We start from the raw sequence: 20,491 nt of genomic DNA on the forward strand, positions 1-20,491 counted from the left end.
CCAATAATTTTGGAGAGGACACAAGCCGTCGCATATGATTTTTGGAAAATGAAACGAAGCCGTTGCAGTCTCACAGTATTTTTAGTGTAGAAACCTGAATTTCATTTTCCCGTACTTAAGCACGTGATTAAAGGAATTAACTAAGTATGAAGTTAAATCTATGTTGAAGAGATGGAATTTTCTAAGTATTTGAATAGATTTTCCAAACTACTCAAGAAAATTCCTTGTAAGAATGGACGTAACAACATAGTGATGTTTGGTGTTAACGCATGAAATGAGGCTAGTGTAGTATGAAGTCGTAGCAACACATTTGTAAACTTGTAAGAATGGACCATGATTGGCCGAGGTGTTGGTAAGAGGCATTCCCAAGGTTGCTCAATCGTTGAGGATGTTGTGAGCGAGATGTTGAGTGGCAAGGCGCTATGCAGACGATCGTGTAGCAAATGAGCGCGCTCAGCGATGCGCTAGAAACGATCGTGAAAAATGCACATGGCGTTAAACGATGAGAAGTTACGCACTAGACGATCAGGCTATACGATAGGCAAAGACATTACACGATCAGTGTAAGCACTAGACGATAAGTGTAGAAGCTAGACGATAGACTATATGATGACACTATACGATGAGCAGACGTGCTACACGATAGGCGAAATACTAAGCGATGGGTGTTGGGCGATAGATGCAGGTGCTGGTCGATGACGCTATGCGATAAGCGGCTGCGTTAGACGATAAGGCGTCGGTGCTAAACGATAAACTAAACGATGGGCGTGGCAGTTAAGCGATGGGCTATGTGTGAGATTGTTTACTAAATGATTGACCTACACGATGGGGCGTTGGAGCTAAGCGGTAGATGCAAGAACTGCACGATGGAGCAGTGTTAAGGCTTGCGTTACGCAAGGTTAATGAGCTCACTCGAACAAATGGTTGTACCGAGAGATGGTTAAACTTGAGTTAGTAGGAGCTGGACGAATTAAGTTTCATGCAAAGGAAGTCTTATACATGAGGAAGAAAACACAAGTAAGTGAGTGGGATGGAAGTAGGTGAATGTCAAAGGAGTAGGTGGTGGCAAAACATGTTGAAACACTCCAAAGTAAAAGGTGTCTTGCATTGAGACTTGGTAAAGATGATAAGGATCGTTTCCTTTGGCCTATAAATACCACCACAAATTGTCTCTTCTATTCATAAGCCAAATCCTCTTCAAAGAGCGTAAGGAAGAGTGTTAAAAGGTAGATTTGAAGGAGACCATGCGTTGGGAGTAAGATCATGTGTCGGTCATGAAGTTCGAAGAGGATGAGATGCTATCGGACAGTGAAGTCTGGAAGTGGCATCAATTTGGGACGGGGATTTCTCCCAGAATACTTGTGCGTTTGGAGTGATTTCAAAGCCACCTGAAAGATATGAGTGTCTAGTCTTCAGGGTAGGGCTACCAAAGAAGAAGCTCCAAGTAATCGGGCTGGAGAATGAGAAAAAGACAGAAGGGTCAAGTTGTCGGGTAAGCTTAGGCCAGTCTTGATGTTTTGGTGATTCCGACCAAAACACGAGGAGTTCTGAGCTAAGATTTTAAAGTAAGCTTCCTGAGATATTTTAAAGCATGTTTGTAGAAGGAAGATCTCGAGATAAGGCCTGGAACTAGGAGTAATCGGAGCTTTAATTTGAATCTGGATCTTAGGGTTCAAAAGGGAGCCCGAGGTGATCAAGGAACTTCTAGAAAGGAAGACTCCTACCTTACCAAGGTGAGTGGTACTTTCCTTTAAGTCTTAAAGCTTATCTTTTAGAGTAAATTGTATATAATTATGTTATAAATGAGTAATTAGCATGAGAATGAGACTATATGATCAGGATTTTCAGGAGGTCAATAGACCCAGTTCCTGAGCCCAAGAGTGGAACCTCACAGGATGGTCAGGAAACCGAGAGGTCTAGTTCCTGAGCCTGTAGGAGGAACCTCGTATGGGATGGTCAGAGGACCGACGAGCCTAGCTTCTGATTCCATGAGCGGGGAGCTATGTGCACATAGGGAACAAAAGGAACGCCAAAGAGTAAGATTTGTAATTAGTAACAGTTAACTATCTACCGTGTGTGTAGATAGAAGTGGAGACCAGACTCATTCAAAGCGGAGGTTTGAGAATTAACCTCGTATTTATGATATGCCTGTTTTTATGAGTTGAAATAGACTCTAAAAGTTGCTTACCACTCACTAAGCTTTGTGAAGCTCATTCTTTTCTTTAATATTTTTCTTCCCAGATAGAGAAAGGTGAAGAGTTCCAGGGTGCGGCTAAGGTCAAGGTTTACCAAAAGCCACAGTCACACTTCCGGGGTTTTAAGAGTTGTTGATGTAAACTTTGTAGTTAAGTCTTGGAGTTGTATAAACATTACATTGTTGTAGTAAAATGGACCTACTTAATCAGTTGTTGTTTATCTCCTTGACTTAAAGTTTATTGAGTGTAGTAAGGAAGAGTTAGGCAGTAGGTATCACAAAAAGGTGGTATCTGCAGTCCGTTACACCTCTCCTCGGGCTCAGGAGGTGAGCTTGGGGCGGGGTGTGACAGCTTGGTATCATAGCATAAGTTTCTGGGAAAGTTGAAATATTAGTTGATACCAGTTTGGTATCAAAGCATAAGTTCTTGGAAACCGAAGGGTTAAGTTTAGAAAACCTAAGGTTTGAGTTTAGTAAAACTAGAGGGAAGTGTGGTAGAGTAAAGGTTTAAAGAGAAACCTAAGAATTAGTCAAAGTGAGACTAAGAGGAATAGCAGAAGTGGCAGGACCTAGCAGGTAACCGGAGCTGGAACTTACAATGCTACCTGAAGATCTACTGAGGAAGGTAAGTATGAATTTAAGTTATTCTCATTTAGAGTTGAGATAGAAAAGTTATTGTAGATAGTTTGGTTCAACGACTAGCTAAGAGATGGCTAGGAGAAGTATTGTTCACAAACTAAGGAGTTAATATCAGAGTAGCGCAGTAGAAGCGTGGTAATATACAAGGTTATAAGAGTTGAGTCCGAGTAAATTTCGAGGATGAAATTTCCTTAAGGGGGGAAGTAAATTTGAAACCCGAATTTCCATGTTCCCTACTTAAGCAGGTGATTAAGGGAATTAACTAGTGGATTTGGCTAAGTATTGAATAGATTTTCCTTGAGTAGGAAATTTCTAAGTATTGAATAGATTTTCCTTGAATAGATTTTCCTTGAGTAGTTTGGAGATAAGCCTTTACTAGTGGATTTGGCTAAGTGTAAAGTCAAAAGAAATCGTGCGTTGATGTTAACGCATGAGATGAGGCTAAGTGTAGTATGAAGTCAAAGGCAGCCATATGTGAACTTGTGAGGATGGATGTCTGATTGGTCGAGGCGTTAGCAAGAGGCATTGTCCAAGTTGCTCATGTGCTAAGGATGCGTGAGCGAGAGTGAAGAGAGCGACATGTTGAGCGCAAGGTGCTACGTAGACGAACGTGTAGCAAATGAGCAGCGCTCAGAGATGCGATGACGCTATGCGATAAGCGGATGCGTTATACGATAAGGCGTCCGTGCTAAACGATAGAGCTAAACAATTAAGCTATAAGGTGGGGCGTTGAAGATAAGCGATAGATGCAAGAATTGCACTGATGGAGCGGTGCTGAAGCTTGCATTACGCAAGGTTGATAAGCTCACTTGGAAAAATGGTTGTACCGAGAGATGGTTAGACTTGAGTTAGTAGAAGCTGGACGAATTAAGTTTCATGCAAAGAAAGTCTTATTCATGAGGAAGACAACACAAGTAGGTGAGTGGCATGGAAGTAGGTGAATGTCAAAGGAGTTGGTGGTGACAAAACATGGTGAAAACACTCTAAAGTAGGAGGTGTCATGCGTTGAGAATTGGTAAAGATGATAAGGATCGTTTCCTTTGAACTATAAATACCACCACAGATTGTCTCTTCCATTCACAAGCCAAATCCTCTTCAAAGAGCGTAAGGAAGAGTGTTAGAAGGTAGATTTAAAGGAGACCATGTGTTAGGAGTAAGATCATGCGTCAATCATGAAGTTCCAAGACGAGGAGATGTTGTCGGACAGTGAAGTCTGGAAGTAGCATCAACTTGGGACGAGGATTTCTCCCAGAATACTCATGGTTTGGAATGATTCCAAAGCCACCTGAAAGCTATGAGTGTCTAATGGTCAGGGTAGGGCTGCTAGAGAAGAAGCTCCAAGGAATCAGGCTGGAGAATGAGGAAAAGACAAAAGGGTCAAGCTGTTAGGTAAGCTTGAGCCAGTCTTGATGTTATGGTGATTACGGCCAAACCACGAGGCATTTTCATCTAAGAGTTTAAGGTAAGATTCCTGAGACATTTTCGAGTATGTTTATAGAAGTAAGCATCTCGAGATAAGGCTTGGAACTAAGAGTAATCTAAGCTTTAATTTGAATATGGATCTTAGGGTTCAAAAGGGAGCCCAAGGTGATCAAAGAACTTCTAGAAAGGAAGATTCCTACCTTACCAAGGTGAGTGATACTTTCCTTTAAATCTTAAAGCATATCTCTTAGAGTAAATTGTATATGCTTATATTATGAATGAGTAATTAGCATGAGAATGAGACTATATGATCAGGATTTTCAGGAGGTCAATAGACCCAGTTCCTGAGCCCAAGAGTGGAACCTCACAGGATGGTCAGGGAACGAAGGACTAGTTCCTGAGCCTGTAGGCGGCGGGCTCGGGGCGGGTATGAATTTTAAGATGAAGTGAAGCCGCCGCACCATAGTATTTTGGAGATGAAACAAAAGTCATCGCACTAGCATTTTGGAGATGAAGCGAAGCCACCCCACCGGCATTTTGGAAAGGGAGCGAAGCTGCCGCGTCAGAATTTTGGAGTGGAGCGAAAGCGTCGCACCGGATTTTGGAGATGGAGAATAGTTGGAGAAGGAGCGAAGCCGCCGTACTGAGATTTTGGAGATGGAGTGAAGCTGGAAGAGGAAATGATGCCGCCGCACCGACATTTTGGAGAGGGGGTGAAGCCGCCGCTCTGACATTTTGGAGAGGGAGCGAAGCCATCACACCAACATTTTGGAGAGGGATCGAAGCAACCGCACCAACATTTTGGAGAGGGAGCGAAGCCACTGCACCAAACTTGAGCTTTAAGAGGAAGCAGCGAAGCCACACTAAGCTTGAACTTCGAAGAGGAAGCAACAAAGCCTCCAAAGTTAAGGAAGCTTACAGGATACACGGACTTTGATTTTTATACTAATAAGAATTCTAGAAAACCCACATCAGGATCAGTGTTCACTCTTAACGGAGGGGCAGTAGTCTCGAACTGGAAGAGCACCAAGCAAAGGTACATTGTTGACTTCACTATGAAGGCTGAGTATATAGTTGCTTATGAAGCTATTAATAAAACTGTGTGGCTCAGAAAATTTCTAATTGGTCTGGAAATGGTTCTAAACATGTCTAAGCCCATCACCCTTTATGGTGATAATAGTGGTGTTGTGGCTAATTTTCAATAGCCTATGAGTCACAAACGCAGAAAGCACATAGAGCGGAAGTATCATCTTATTCGGGAGATTGTGAATTGAGGGGACATGATCGTCATGCAGATAGCTTCGACGAACAACGTTGTTGATCCATTTACAAAGACCCTCACGGCTAAGGTGTTTGAGGGTCACCTATAGAGTATGGATCTACGGGACATGCCACATCTAGTCTAGGGCAAGTGGAAGATTTTGTACTGGGTGCATTTTATGCCTTAGTTTCTTGTTTTGTGACTTTTATATTGTACACCTCACTAGCTTTAGGACAAGTGGGAGATTGTTAGGGTTGATGCCCAAAATCTCGTGGGTTCTGTAGTTTGTAATTGTAATGTACAAATAATTTATTTATTTAATAAAACCTGAGGCATTTTATTCTACATTTAGTAATATTAACCCACAAACCAATAAAATAATATCCAAGGTTATCTTCTGTAGCTTAAACATGTTTGTAAAGACATACAGGTGGATTTTGTTTAAGTGATAACCTAAATGGTTTGTAGTAGATGGATAAGGTTAGACACCTTATCCTGGTGACACTACGAATACGGCTCGCTTTGTAGATATTACAATTGTTGTAAAGTGCTAGAAATGATCTGATCCCAATCATTCATGTAGAGACATGTGAGCAAGATATTCTATATAAAGGAGTTTGTATAAGACCAGACTACGAAATGAATAGTCTCATTATATAATACCATTAATAGTAGAGACTTACATTTCACCAAGATGACATAGGTGACATGACCTGAATCCTGAGTGAGTTGTGAACTTCTGCCTATGAAGGAAATCCTTTGATTTGTATGGGTGAGAGTGGTCAGATCGCTGCTCAATAAGCCTACTATTTTGGGGATTGGTCTTATTGAGGAGTTGGGAATATAGCTAAATAAGATGGAATTCACTCATTCCCTAACGTCGGGGTAAGTAGATAAATTGCTCCCTTAAGGGCTGATTCTGAGGCTTGAACAATGTGGCGCTACACCCTCTCTTGGCTCGAGAAGGGTTTGGTCATAGTTGGACTATAACTCATTATTCATTAAAGGGATCAGTAGTACTTAAGGAGTTAGATGTAACTATAGGGACAAAACGGTAATTTTTAGACCAGCTGTATTTACGAGCAATTTGTGAAGGGTCAGCACACTATTCATTGGTTATATCCAATGGACACAGAAATATGTCTGTAGTGCGAAGAGTGCAGCTATCGATTTTTAGTGGAGTGACCAGCAGTTAATGGATGTTGGATAATTTAATTAAAGAAGTTTAATTAATTGTTCAAGTACCATTGGAGCTTCAATCTACAGGTCCATAAGGTCTCCTCTATAGCTCAATTAGGATTATTGAGAATTAATTTTGGATTAATTTGAATTTTTCAAATTAATTCAGGGTATTAATTATATATGATATAATTAATTTAAATTAATTATATGTGATATAATTAGAATAATGTATTTGATATATTATAATATAAAATTTATTTTGAGAGAAATCAAATATTTGAATACGATTCAAATACAAATTATATGGATGAGATTCATATAATTAAATTTAGTATAAATGTGATTTATATTAAATGTCATGCATTATTGAGAGAAATACAAACTATAGTTCTATATTATATTTGATATAACATATAGTTTATAATGTACTATATGATAAGGTGGTTATTATATATATATATATATATTAAACAATTTATTAAATAATTTTTTATTTTATAAAATTAATTTGGGAGGGAGTTGTAACTTCCTTCTCGTTCTTTCTCTCATTGGCAGTACGTGTAGGGAGTGGTTGGTTTATTCTCATCTTCATCTTCTTCATGAGACCGACAAAAAAGTGTATCTCTCTGGATGTTGACGATCTCCTTGTAAAATTTTACCTTTCTCAAAATTTTCCTCCCTCTCTCAAAACCATAGTAGAGCCCATACCTCCTGCCAATTCTCTACCCAAAGGAGAATACATAAGGTTCTATTGTGGTGGTGTCCTTTTGGTATTGTTGTATATTTTGGAGATTGAGATGCAAAGAGAAGGGTACCTGACCGGATCGAGGAAGATTTACGCGAAGAAGTTGTTCTTCAAAGGTATGTATCTTCTTTCCCTAATCCTTCATGAATAGCATGTTGTAACTTATTGTTAGAATGCATGACTTAGGTTTCTCTGTATTTTAATTTACCGTGAAAATTGGGAATTGGGACCAATCTCGCTTCCGTAATGGACCTCACGGTTTCTTCAGTGATGTGGTTCGATCTCTAGTACTTGATCATCTAATTTTCTCTTAGTTGAATGTATACGTTTGACTTGAAGAAGCAAAGTGTGTGATGTTCTTGAAGTCGAAGTCTTGGAAGAGTCTTTATATCTTCAAGAGACTTGTGTCTTCAAGGAGTGTGCAGCTTTAGAAGCCTAGGAGTCTTCTAATTGTGGGGAGAATTCTCTCTGAGCTCTCTGGAATATAGAAGTAGTTGACCCACACAAATGAATAGAACTTCTCTATTTATAGAGTTCTCAAGTGGGCTTTGTGGGCTTAGGCTTGGTCGGTCTATACGCATCGATCCATGGGCTCCTTGGGTCCAATTAGTTAGATTTTGGCCTAATTTGACATTTGGGTCAAATTTAACCTATTTTTGGGCTTAGTTGGACTTTAACCCAAATAATAATATCAACTTGGACCAAATTAATTTTATCTGATTCAATCGTCATGATGATAACACGTGGCGTCATAGGAATTTATCTTCAACTTCAATTGGTCTAAATTTGATGATTTGGAATTTCATCATTAATTTAGTGAATGACGTGGCAATTTGTGATTGGTCCAAAATTTCTCCTTCAACAGTGTCATTTTATAATATCAACATGTCGACTGAAATTTAATACTATGGGTGGAACATGAAAATATTTATCTTTATTTACTGTATATCAAACTAAAAATTCTTAAAAAAGAAAACAAAAATTTACTACATTGAATTATAGTCAAAAGTTTTGGAATATTAAAAAGTATTCCAATGCTTTCCTTTCCTACAACTATATAAGATCTCTCTCGCACATTTTCTACAATATTGATTAAAATTACAAGTTGGCCTAAATAATAAATATGTTAAATTATAAATTTGGTTGAAGAAAGTTGGAATTTGATCCTTATATTTTATATATAATTATAACTTAGTCTCTATAGTTTGTAATTATGAAGATTTGTGTGAGCATCATACTTGATTCTTGAGTTTTTTATACTAATCGACAGAGCAATAATTCAGTCGCCCATGAATCAGCTTGTTATAATTCTCACCTATTCTTCTTAGAATTGGTTGGAGGATCATCCACCTTGATGATGTCTAAATTAGTACTAGAAGTGACCTAATTCAACTAAGCATAAAATGAAATAAACTTGGATCTCCTTCGAAGATTACTTACCTCTCCCTTTTAGAATGATTGAATAGGACTATTTATAAATCAGTTATCTGACACATCCCTACGATTGCGTGTGACATCAGGGGTTTCAGAGATGTTTCTGGAACTAGAGGTTGCAGAGTGTTAGTCGACCTTGACTTGTCTATTTATGATTGGTATATATTAATCGGCTCAATTGATTGGACCAAACTTTGAGGCACTGACATTTCCCTTTTAGGAAGCACACTCCCCTATGTCATTTCCCAATACCTATGGAAACAATATTTGACGGAATAATTTCTATATATTGATTTGAGATTTACATAGAAAATTTATACCAAAGGATGATAACCGGTTTCCTAATATATAGCCTAAATATATGTAGAATACATAAATTAAGGCATAAATATGACAACACCCTCCCTCAAACTCAAGTTGGTCAACTTGAGTTTGTGAGGCGATCAACTGAAGTTGATACGAAAAGTAAAGAAAATTTTGTTCGAATATACAAGCATGCAACGGAAGCAAACAGAATTAACAAGCACTCTAATTACATTTAATTTGAGTTCTATAAGCATGCTTGAATAGAAATTTAAGAAGAGGGTTTCTTAACAATATACCTTTCCGATTGTAAGTTGCTCTTCACGTGAATTTAGCTCCAATTCTTTAGTGAACCACCAGGAGATCTTCTCTACTATTCTCAACCTTGAATTTGAGCGGTGGAACTCAGATTGGAGTAAATTTTTTAAAGAAAAACTAGGTTTAAAGGTGATAAAAAAATTTCTGCAGAAACTCATTTCCAACGGTTGGTCAGTCTCTTCATCAGCCAAATTGGAGTGTTTTATCACTTCTCTTCATGCAAACACCTCAGAACATGGACAATGTCAGCTCTAAGTTTGATGAATAAGTGGGATTTGTGTGTGAATTTGGGAGGAACACCTCCTACTTGGTGTTTTGTGGGAAATTCCCACTAAACCAAAGTTTCCAATTTATGTTATTTAAATCAATTTTAATTAATTCTAAAATTAACTAAAATCTACTTTAATTAATTCATAATTAATTAAATTTAAAAAAATAAAATTCAATTTCTCAATTTGAATTGAAATTGAAAATTAATTTGATTTTAATTAATTAAACATATTTAATTAATTAAATAATAATTTGATATCAAATATTAAATTAATCACATGCTTAATTTTAAACATGAATCCTATTCATATAATTAATATTTAAATCAATATTTAAATATTATAAACTCTCCAATTTTGTTTAATTTTACCCAATTAAACATTAATTTAGTTATATCGAATATAATTATACAAACCCTAATTTGAATTTGAACTTATACAAAATCAAACCCTAATCTCAATTTGAACAATTCAAATTGATATCATTCAAAATTCACTCAATTTATCAATTAAAGATGTTCAAGTTTTACGATCTATGTTCATGTTTTACGAGCTAGTAGAGGGACCTTATGGACCTACAGATCATGAGCTCCAAAAGATTAATTGGCTAAAACTCTTTAGATCAAATTAATCAGTATTTGTTAACTATCGAATCATACCACTATAGCTCGATAGCTGCACTCTTCTTACTGTAGATGTATTTGTGTCCACTTGATTTAACCACAATTAGTAAGTCGACCCTTCACAGGTTGTTCGTAATAACGGTTAGGTCAATACACTGTTTTACCCTCGATAATACGTCTTGCTTCTTAAGTTCCACTGATCCTCTAATGTATAATTGGTTCATGATCTAATCACTAAACCAGATCCCTTTCGAGCCAATGAGAGGGTGGGGTCCCTTGTTCAAGACTTGGATTCAATACTTAAGAGAACACCTTTCTTCTATCCCTAAAATGGGTAGGCGTGAATTCCTTATTGCACCCTATGTCTCCAGCTATCTACCCCGTCTTATCCCTAAAATAGGAGGCATATTGAGTCGGCGCTATTAAGCAAACCCTCACCTATGCAAATCTAAGGAAAATTTCAAATAAATAGGAGTTCATAGTTAGTTCAAGATTAAGATCGGGTTACCTAGGTCATCTAAGCGAAATAGTCAGTCTTAAACAGTAAACAGCGTTAGAATGTAAGAGTTTCTTATTTCTTGGTCCCATCTTATGCAAACTCATTGCATAGGACGCCCCCACTTCTGATGTTAATACATGAACGAATCAGGATCACTTCATTTGTAGCACCTTTACAACAACTTGTAACAACTATAGAGTGGGCCGTATCCAATTGTTACCAGATAAGACACCCAACCGTATTCGTATACTATAGATCAATTTGACTATTTACTCGAACCTGATCCACTTTTATGTCTCCACATAAAGTTCAAGTATTCATATAATAGCCATGGATCTTAGTTTATTGGATTTAGACTATATAAGTGCAATTTATAGATTCAATAACAACTTTCTTGAAGTAATGTCGAATAACTTCTTTATTGATAATAGAATATTTTTAACTCTACAAACTGTAATTTTTAGGACATATGTGAAACCCGGATTTCAATTTCCCTACTTAAGTAATTAAGGAAATTGACTAAGTGTAAGTTAAATCCTATGTTGAAGAGAAGGAAAAATTTCTTAGTGTTTGAAGAGATTTTCCTTGAGTGGCTTTGAGTTAAGCCTTACCTAGTGAAAATTTGGCTAAGTATAAAGTCAAAAGAAACCATGCGTGCAGTTTATAAAGTTTGCCCAATTGTTGGCATGATAAGGGACGCATATTGGCCGAAGTGTTGGCAAAGAGGCACTGCTCAAAGGTTGCTCATGCGTTGAGGCTGCGTGAATGAGAGTGAGAGGGCTAGACAATGAGCGCAAGGCATTGGGCGTTGAAGTGTTGTGTGCGCGGGCAATCGTGTAGTTATAGGCGGCGCTAAGTGATGTGCTAGACGATCGTGTAGCTACGTGCGGCGTTAAACGATGCGCAGTGATGCGCTAGACAATAGCACTACACGATAGGGGATGGCATTACACGACCAATATAAGCACTAGACGATAAGCGTAGAAGCTAGACGATAGCACTAGATGATAACGCTAAACGATGAGTTTAAACGCTAGACGGTGCATTAGGCGTGGGCACTGGGCGATAGATGCAAGTGCTACACGATCGCTCTATATGATGAGCGTGAGCGCTACACGATAGGCAAAACGCTAGACGATAGGCGTTGCACGATAGATGCAGACACTAGACAATGGTGCTACACGATAAGCAGACGCACTAGATGATAGGCATGATGTGCTAGACTATGAGGTCAACGCTACACAATAAGCGACAGCAAGAGGTACACGATGAACGACAGCGATATCGTTAACAACGAGAGATACGCGATGGTGAGATCATTAGCAACGAGAGATTACTAAACGATAAGCTATGCGATAGGCTATATGCTGAACGATGAGCGAAAGTGAGATCGTTGGGTGATCAGCGATAGTGAGAGATCACTAAACAATAGAGCTATGCGATGAGGCATAAGTGTTATACGATGGACAGGCGTTACATGATGAGTGACAGTGAGATCGTTGGGTAAAGAGTGACAGCGAGAGTTTACTAAACGATAAGTCATGCGGCAACACCAGAGCTATGCGATGTACTACAAGCCAAGGATATCTGAGAGCTGTGGGCTAAAAAGATTAATCGGACATATGGCAATCAAAGGGAATGCCTGAAGACCATGCAATTTGAGCTAGGAAAAGAAGAAGACATGCTAACCGATTAGGTTAAGTTGGAAGAAGAAGAAGCGGACACTTCAAGCTAGTGGTAACAAGGTTGAGCATTGGCAACCTGAAAAGGGAATGCCTGGGCATGCTACAAGTGGAGGTGTCAAGATAAGGTGAAGGATGAATGCCTCTAAATAGGGCAAGGGGCTTCACTTCAGTTTAGTTAAATAATTTTCATTCTGAGAGATCACCTATGAGGAGTAGTTGAGAGTAATTAAGGGGAATCCATGCGTCAAACGGAGGAAAAGCACGCTGATCCAAGCGATGATCAAAGCAGAGACACTGGGCGGTGCAGACTGTACGGACAGACGATAGTGCCAAGTTCAAACGAGGAATTATTCCAAATTACTCATGCAAATCAGGTGATTCTTGAACCAAAAGCTTTTAAATTGAATGTAGTTTTAGTATGAGAGCGCTATGAGAAAATTCAAAGGTAAGGCTATCAAATTTAAGGAAAACTGAGAGGTGCTCAGTAGTAAGGAGACAACTGAGCCAAGTAGAGAAAACTTGAAACTTCAAACTCTCAAGAGGGAATCTCAAAGCCAAACTTTAAGGTAAGTTAGTTAGGACATTTCTAAACATTTTTGTAGAAGGAAATGTCTTGGGATATGGTTCAGAATGATGAGTAATCTAAGCTTGAAATTGAATCTAATAGGATTCAATAGAAGGCCAAGGGAAACCGAGTGAACTAGGAAAGAAGAACAATCCCAACAAATCACTGTAAGTAATTTCTTATTTTAGTCTTTTAGCATGTTATGAATTAATATGCTATTGTTATGAATGAATGCTTGTTATCATGAGGTGAGCATGGGATTGGGATAGTTAGGGGGTTAACGAACCTAGCTCCTGAGCCCAAGATGGAGTTTCACAGGATGGTCAGGGGATTGAGAAGTCTAGTTCCTGAGCCTGTGGGAGGAACCTCGTATGGGATGGTCAGAGGGCCGATGGGCCTAGCTTCTGAGCCCACTAAGAATAGCGGAGGAACGCATAGAAATTACAACTTTGCTTAGGAAACCAGTTTACAAGTCTTTAAGCTATGTTTTACAATAGTAGCCCCATCCCAACTTCAAACTTTATTCTAATAATTATTCTATCATGTGGCAGACCTCGACCACTTCCTGCAACCTGGACTCTTCTGCTACCTGCAAGGAAAACATGAAAATACAACATGAGCTTTTAAAGCCCAATGAGTGGAATCATAATTCTATAAGTTTATTTCAACTTGTAACACCATAAGATGAGGTTATTACACAAACTTCCATCTTGAATGAAGCTTTTCACAGACCTACCTACACACATAGTAGATAGTTAACATTTCACATCTATAAATATTCATAAACTTATATGCACATAATTCTTCCTCTCACAAACTCCTTAATCAAGTCAGGACAGATCTGGGTTGGAGAAAGACCCACGAAGAACTAAAATATAGAGAACTTTTGGGTTGGAGAGAGATCCTCAGAGAGAGATCTAAAACAGAACCCACGAACTATAAATTTGAAATCGGAATAGAGACACTAAAAAACATAAACATAACATAACAATTAGGCTAACTGAATCAGACTAGGCTGACTGAACCGACCAAACTAGATCGACTAGTGAACCAAAATTGAATCGAACCGATCTTATTTAAAACACTGAACTAGGTCACAAAAACCATCTCTCTTCTTCGTAGTTTTAGAGATGAGGAAGGGCGATAGCAGAATTGGGCAATAAAGCTGTAGAGTGAGACATTGAAGGATCTATTTTTGTAGCAAACCTAAGCGAGCATCGCGAATTGAGGCAGGGGCGACGAGTGGTAGCTGGAACGACACTATAACAGATCTGGTCGACGGACGAACACAAGTTATAAATCTAGAAGCTGGTGAGACATCAAACTGATAGAGATTAGGTGCGAACGAGGTTGAGTTGGGTTGGTACATGGATGACAGAAGACTCATGCTCAAATCTATGGTGGTTCGCCACGAGTGGTCAGAACAACAATAGATGAGGATCTGAACTGAGTTGGATCTAGAAGAGTAGTAACGATGGACGACAGAATTTGGAAGTTGATCGACGATGGATTCACAAGTTGAGTGATGGTGTATTCATGGTGGATCATAGATCTGAGATGGGTTGACAGATGACGAAGATTGGACAGATTCCAGAGTTGAGCGACGAGATGTGGATCTGAGGACAGAGAATGGCGGATTCGTGTTGAGCGGTAGTGTAGGCTAAACAGGGCGGCGAAGTTGGTACTGGAGAGGGGATAGGCACTTAGATCTTAACGAAGCAGATTTGGTGCAGGATCTGAGACAATCGGATCTGAGGGTCTAAGTTTGAGGCATAACTACGCAGATCGAGGTAGGGATAGTGGCAAATCTTAGTGAGGCAGCATGGCTTGGACGGAACCAGTAGGGATCTGGGTAGTGGGTCGGATCTGGACAGTGAAGTGGAGTCGAATCTGGACGTCGAAGGGTTTGTTTTGTGGCAGATCCGATGATGGCAAGGGGGATTCGACGACGACAGAGGTAGAGACGTGTGGCTAGATGGAACAATGGCTTAACAGAAGCAAAGTAGAAACAAACATGGGCTACTAATTGGAGATGGATCTGCCTCCATTGACGGTGGATCAATGGAGGTAGAGATCGGACAGAGGCAGCTAAAAATTATAAACCCTAGAACTTGGGCTCTGATACCATATGGAAACAATATTTGACTGAATAATTTCTATGTATTGATTTGAGATTTACTTAGAAAATTTATACCAAATGATGATAACTAATTTCCTAATCTTTAGCCTAAATATATGTAGAATACATAAATTAAGGCATAAATATGACAACAATACCCTTTGTGATTAGACCCACCCATGGACTTTGGGTCATTTCTTTGGGCAACCTTTAACAATTATTAATAATTAAATAATTTTAAATGGGATAATTGCTATGGGTGACACTTTTAGGATTAATAATGAAGTGTATAATAACATCTTTAGAAAATTGCAATCCATCAGTGATAGTTTCTATCGCTGATAGACTTCTATTAGTGATACACTTGTTATTAGCAATATGGTTTAACTCTTATAGACCATGAAAGCTGGATCTAAATTTTCCTATATTTGCATGTTTTTTTTTTACATTGTCTTATATTGGTAACGGTCCCTTTTAAATAACTTCAAATTCTAAAAGTTTTGTAGCCTATATATTCTACCTTTATAAAAATGAAAGGGTTTCTTCTAAAAAAAATTTATTATCAACTTGAGCTCCATTTTTCTCAAGTCTTAGTTGCTCTCATTTTCTCTTTATTTTCAATTTTAAAATGCAACTAAAAATGCTGCATAACGCCTATTTTGAGTAACTACATGTCATATTTAGGGGGTGTTTGGCTCACCAACATGAGTTGAGTTGAGCTGGTATAATATACAAACTCATTGTTTGGCCCATGTTGGTGGAGTTGAGTTGGTATATTTTACCAACTCAACCAAGTCACTCCAACTCTCCCTTCTTCCCATGTTTTCAATGGCTCTACCAATCGGCCACTGTCACACCCCAAGAACTAACTCCTGGCTCTGACAACCACCATCGATGACAACCCTGACGACCAACTCTGGACTCCGACAGCCACCTCCGATGACAACTTCAGCGACCAACTTTGGGCTCTGACAACCAACTTTGATGAAAATTTCGGCGACAAAATCTGGACTCCAACAATCACCTCCGATGATAGCTCCGATGACCAATTTTGAGCTTTGATAACCTTCGCGCGTCCAACTCCAACAACCAATTTTGGCCTCCAACAACCACCTCCGGTGACCCAACTCCGATGACCACCTTCGTACTACCAACTCCGATAATCATCTTCGTAGGCTCTGACAACTACCTCCGACTACAAACTCTGATGAAAATCACCTTCAATGATCACCTTTGAACGAGCAACTCCGACGACCAACTTGAGGCTTCGATAACCACCTTCAATGAAAAACTCCGACAACCAACTCTAATACTACCTTCATGCGACTAACTTCGAGCTTCGACAGCCACCTTCTATTACAATCTCCAAAGAAAATCATCTTTGATGATCAACTTCGACTATCACTTTCGCTCGATCAACTCCAAGATTCGAAAACCACCTCCGATGACAAACTTCTACAACCAACTCCTATACACCTTCATGTGATCAAATCCAAGATCCGACAACCACCTCCGACTACAAACTCCACCAAAAATCATCTTCGATAATCAATTCGAAACCACTTCCGATTACTATAAGACTGATGACTGTTAAAGTATGTTGTAGGGTTGTTGATTATATAAAAAATATTGTATTGTCTACATTAAGTACAATATTTATACGTAATGAATTCACATATCAAATGAGTGTTAAGAATATTTAGACAAAAGGTATATACGTAGTTAAAAAGTATGTAACATATAACAAAAAAAATCATAAAATATACATTTTTTTTCCTGGAACATTTCCAGCAAGAATTAGTGAAAATAGAGATTTGTTCATCCTCTTAGAGAAAAATTAGCTAGAATCAAAAGTTTTGATTAACTCTGCATCCACAAACATGTGTATATATAATTGGCTTTGATACTATTGTTAGGTACTTAAGTACCTTGGCTAACCATACCCTAAAAAGCTAGCTATTGGGATCGCAAAGTCAAGCTACTTAAGTACCACATTGGTCATCCCATTCTAACCAATGTGGGACAAAGGCATCTTATACTATCTTGGTTCCTAACAAGCTCACTTGTTTTGTGCTAATAACATGCATTGTTGCTGCTATGGGTGGACTCATCTTCAGTTACAACATCGGTATTTCTAGTGATTATTTATCTTCATATCTCTTTTGTTATTCTTTTTTTTTTTCCTCCTTTTCCTTATAGTCTTACTCACTCAATTTTTTGTTTTTGTTAATCAGGTGGTGTCATCTCTATGGCTCCCTTTTTGCAAGAGTTTCTCCCATCTGTTTATTAGAAAGAAGCTCTAGACACTTCTACCAATCAATATTGCAAGTTTGATAGTCTTACTCTCACTATGTTCACTTCTTCTCTTTATTTGGCTGCTCTTTTGGCTTCTTTTGTCGCCTCTTGGGTCACTATAACTTTTGGTCCTAAAAAATCCATGCTTTTTGGTGGATTTGTATTCTTAGTTGGTGTTGTTGTTAATGTTGCAGCTCAAAACATTGTCATGCTCGTCATTGTCGTATTTGTTTGGGCATTGGTGTTGGATTTTACTTTAATCTAATCCACTTTATGTTTCGAAGATGGCTCCATTTAAATATTGAGGCTCTCTCAATGTTGTTTTTCAACTTTCTATTACAATTGAAATTCTAGTGGCTAATTTTGTCAACTATGGTACTGCTAATATTCATGGTGGATGGGGATGGCTAGTAAGTTTTGAGTGGTGCAGCTATGTCTGCATTATTCATCACTATTTCAACTTTATTCCTTCATGACACTCCACACTCAATGTTGGAGAGAGGCGAGGTTGAGAAGGTAAAAGTCATGCTCCAATGCATTTGTGGTGTATCTGAGAAGGATGTAGAGACAAGATTTCAAGATATTGTTGTGACGAGTATGGCTACTAAAGCAATGAAGCATCCTTGGAGGAATTTGATAGAGACAAAATATTCCACCGTTGGTAATCTCAATTTTAATCCCATTTTTTCAGCAATTGACTAGTATCAATGTGGTCATGTTCTATGCTCTTATGTTATTCAAGAGCATTGGTTTTGGAGACAATACTTTTTTCTTTCATTACTGGTGGTATTAATGTTCTTGCGACTTTTTTTTTAATCTATTTATGGCACTGATATAAGTGAGGAAGGAGGATCCTTTTCTTACTTGGTAGAATTAGCATGCTCGCTTTTTCAGGTGAGTACATTGTTTCTTTAATTTTTTTAGTTTTTATTTAATTATTAAAATAATCAATGTTGTTTCCGTTCTTCAAAGCCATTTGCTCATTTGATAGTTCAATTCTAATAGAATGGTTATTTTTAGGTTTTGGTGGATGTGTTTATTGCAAAATTTGGAGTCTCTGGTGAGGTTGCTTATATAAATGGCATGTTAGTATTGTGGACTGTTGTGTTGTTCATCAGCATTTATGTTCAAGTCTTTGCATGGTCTTGAGGACTTTTGAGATGGTTGGTCCAAAGTGAAATCTTCCCACTTGAAATTCGATTAGGTGCTCAAAGTATAACGATCTCAGTGACCTTTTTTATTGCTCAGATCCTCCTCACCATGTTTTGCCATATGAAATTCGGGTTGTTCTTTTTTGCTTTCTTTGTGGCTTTGATGACCCTATTCATCCATTTCTTTTTGCCAGAGACTAAGGGTATTCTGATTGAAGACATATCATGTGTTTTGAAACAACATTGGTCCTGGAGTAGATATATGTCTGAACAATTTGCTAAAATTCATCCTCAAGTTTTGGATCCAAGCCTCAAGCTAATCACTGACATTTTTTTAAAATTTTCTAGACTTATACTTTCTAATTATTAGGTTAGCCCTTTTATCGCCAATTTTTCTGAAGATATTACCTTTGCATTTAGCCTTGGTAGAATTTCTATAAACTTAACATTATCGAATAAAATTTATATCTTCCGATTAATTTCTGTTTTCTCTATTGTTAGGACCATTGTAGATATATTATATAATAACTTTTAAATTTAAGTCTTATTTTGGTTTTTGAACTTTGAATTTTGTTCTATTTTGATCTCTAAACTTTTAAATATGTCAATTTTAATCCATGAACTTTTAAAAAGTGTTTCTTTTAGTCCTTGCTCTTAAGATTATGTTAACTCTTAAACATATTGATGAGATTACTTGTATTTTTTATGATTAGGCTACCAAGTAAGTTAGCCCATTAAAAAATCTAAGGTTTCAATTTTGAATTATCTATAGGAGATCTCAAAAAGTCATTTTGTATCTAAAATTTTAGTTGTTCACTGTTTGGCACATTGTTGACATTTTATTTCACATTCATCTCAATCAACCCATGCTATATTTAATTTCATTCTTAAACAGATTTCATCTTTAAAGGATTAACATAATCTTAAAAACAAGATCAAAACAAACACTATTTAAAGGTTTATGAACTAAAATAGACGTTTTTTAAAAACTTTAGAAACCAAAATAGAACCAGATTCAATCCTACCATAAATTTCTTGCCATCGTTTATTTTTAAAAGAGAGATGTTTGAAAAATATTGACGCTTTTTGGAGAGAGATTTCAGAACTTTTTGGTAATTTGTGGATAAATTTTTCTTTATGATAAGTCATAGTCCTTGGAAAACAAATTGCTGATTAGTCCATTGTTTTTTTTAATATGCTGAGAATCGTTATTTCATTCTATTTTTTGGTGACAAAATAAACAAAGCTCTCTAGAATGAGACTATTCAATTTCGTCATAACTTAATTATTATTCTTGAAATTGATTTTAAATGTCAAATTAACTGATATATTTTCAGAATTAATTAAAGGATAATTTTTTTAAATGATAAAACTTTGAAAATATTTTTGAATATAGCAGAATGTCACTGTGGTAGAAATCTATCACTCATAGACAATATATTTTGCTATATTTGTAAATAAGTTAACTCATTTTTCTTTCTTTGAAAATAGCCTTTAATTAAACCACTTTATTAACTTGATTCCTTTCAATTGAGTTGTCTAGAGAAATAGTAAATGTTTAAAGAGGGAAGGAGCGATTTAAAACTAAAAATTTAGGTCTCATTTGGTAATCATTTGATTTTTACTTTTTTTTTTTTTTGAAATTTAAGTCTATTTCATGCACATTTCTTACTATGATTTGCATCTTTATTAATTAGTTGAGTTCTTAGCTAAATTTAAAAAAAACAAAAACAACTTTTTGAAAGCTATTATTTTAGTTCTCAAATCTTGGCTTGATTTTTTAAATC

At 37.3% G+C, this 20,491-nt stretch overlaps 1 pseudogene; it reads left to right on the top strand.

Moving 5' to 3' along the window:
* Window positions 1–18,386, top strand: part of LOC120079885 — a 26,870-nt pseudogene extending 8,484 nt beyond the window's left edge.
* The last annotated feature ends 2,105 nt before the right edge of the window (window positions 18,387–20,491 follow it).

The sequence above is a fragment of the Benincasa hispida genome, chromosome 6, assembly GCF_009727055.1.
Source record: "Benincasa hispida cultivar B227 chromosome 6, ASM972705v1, whole genome shotgun sequence".
In the NCBI taxonomy this organism is placed as follows: Eukaryota; Viridiplantae; Streptophyta; class Magnoliopsida; order Cucurbitales; family Cucurbitaceae; genus Benincasa; species Benincasa hispida.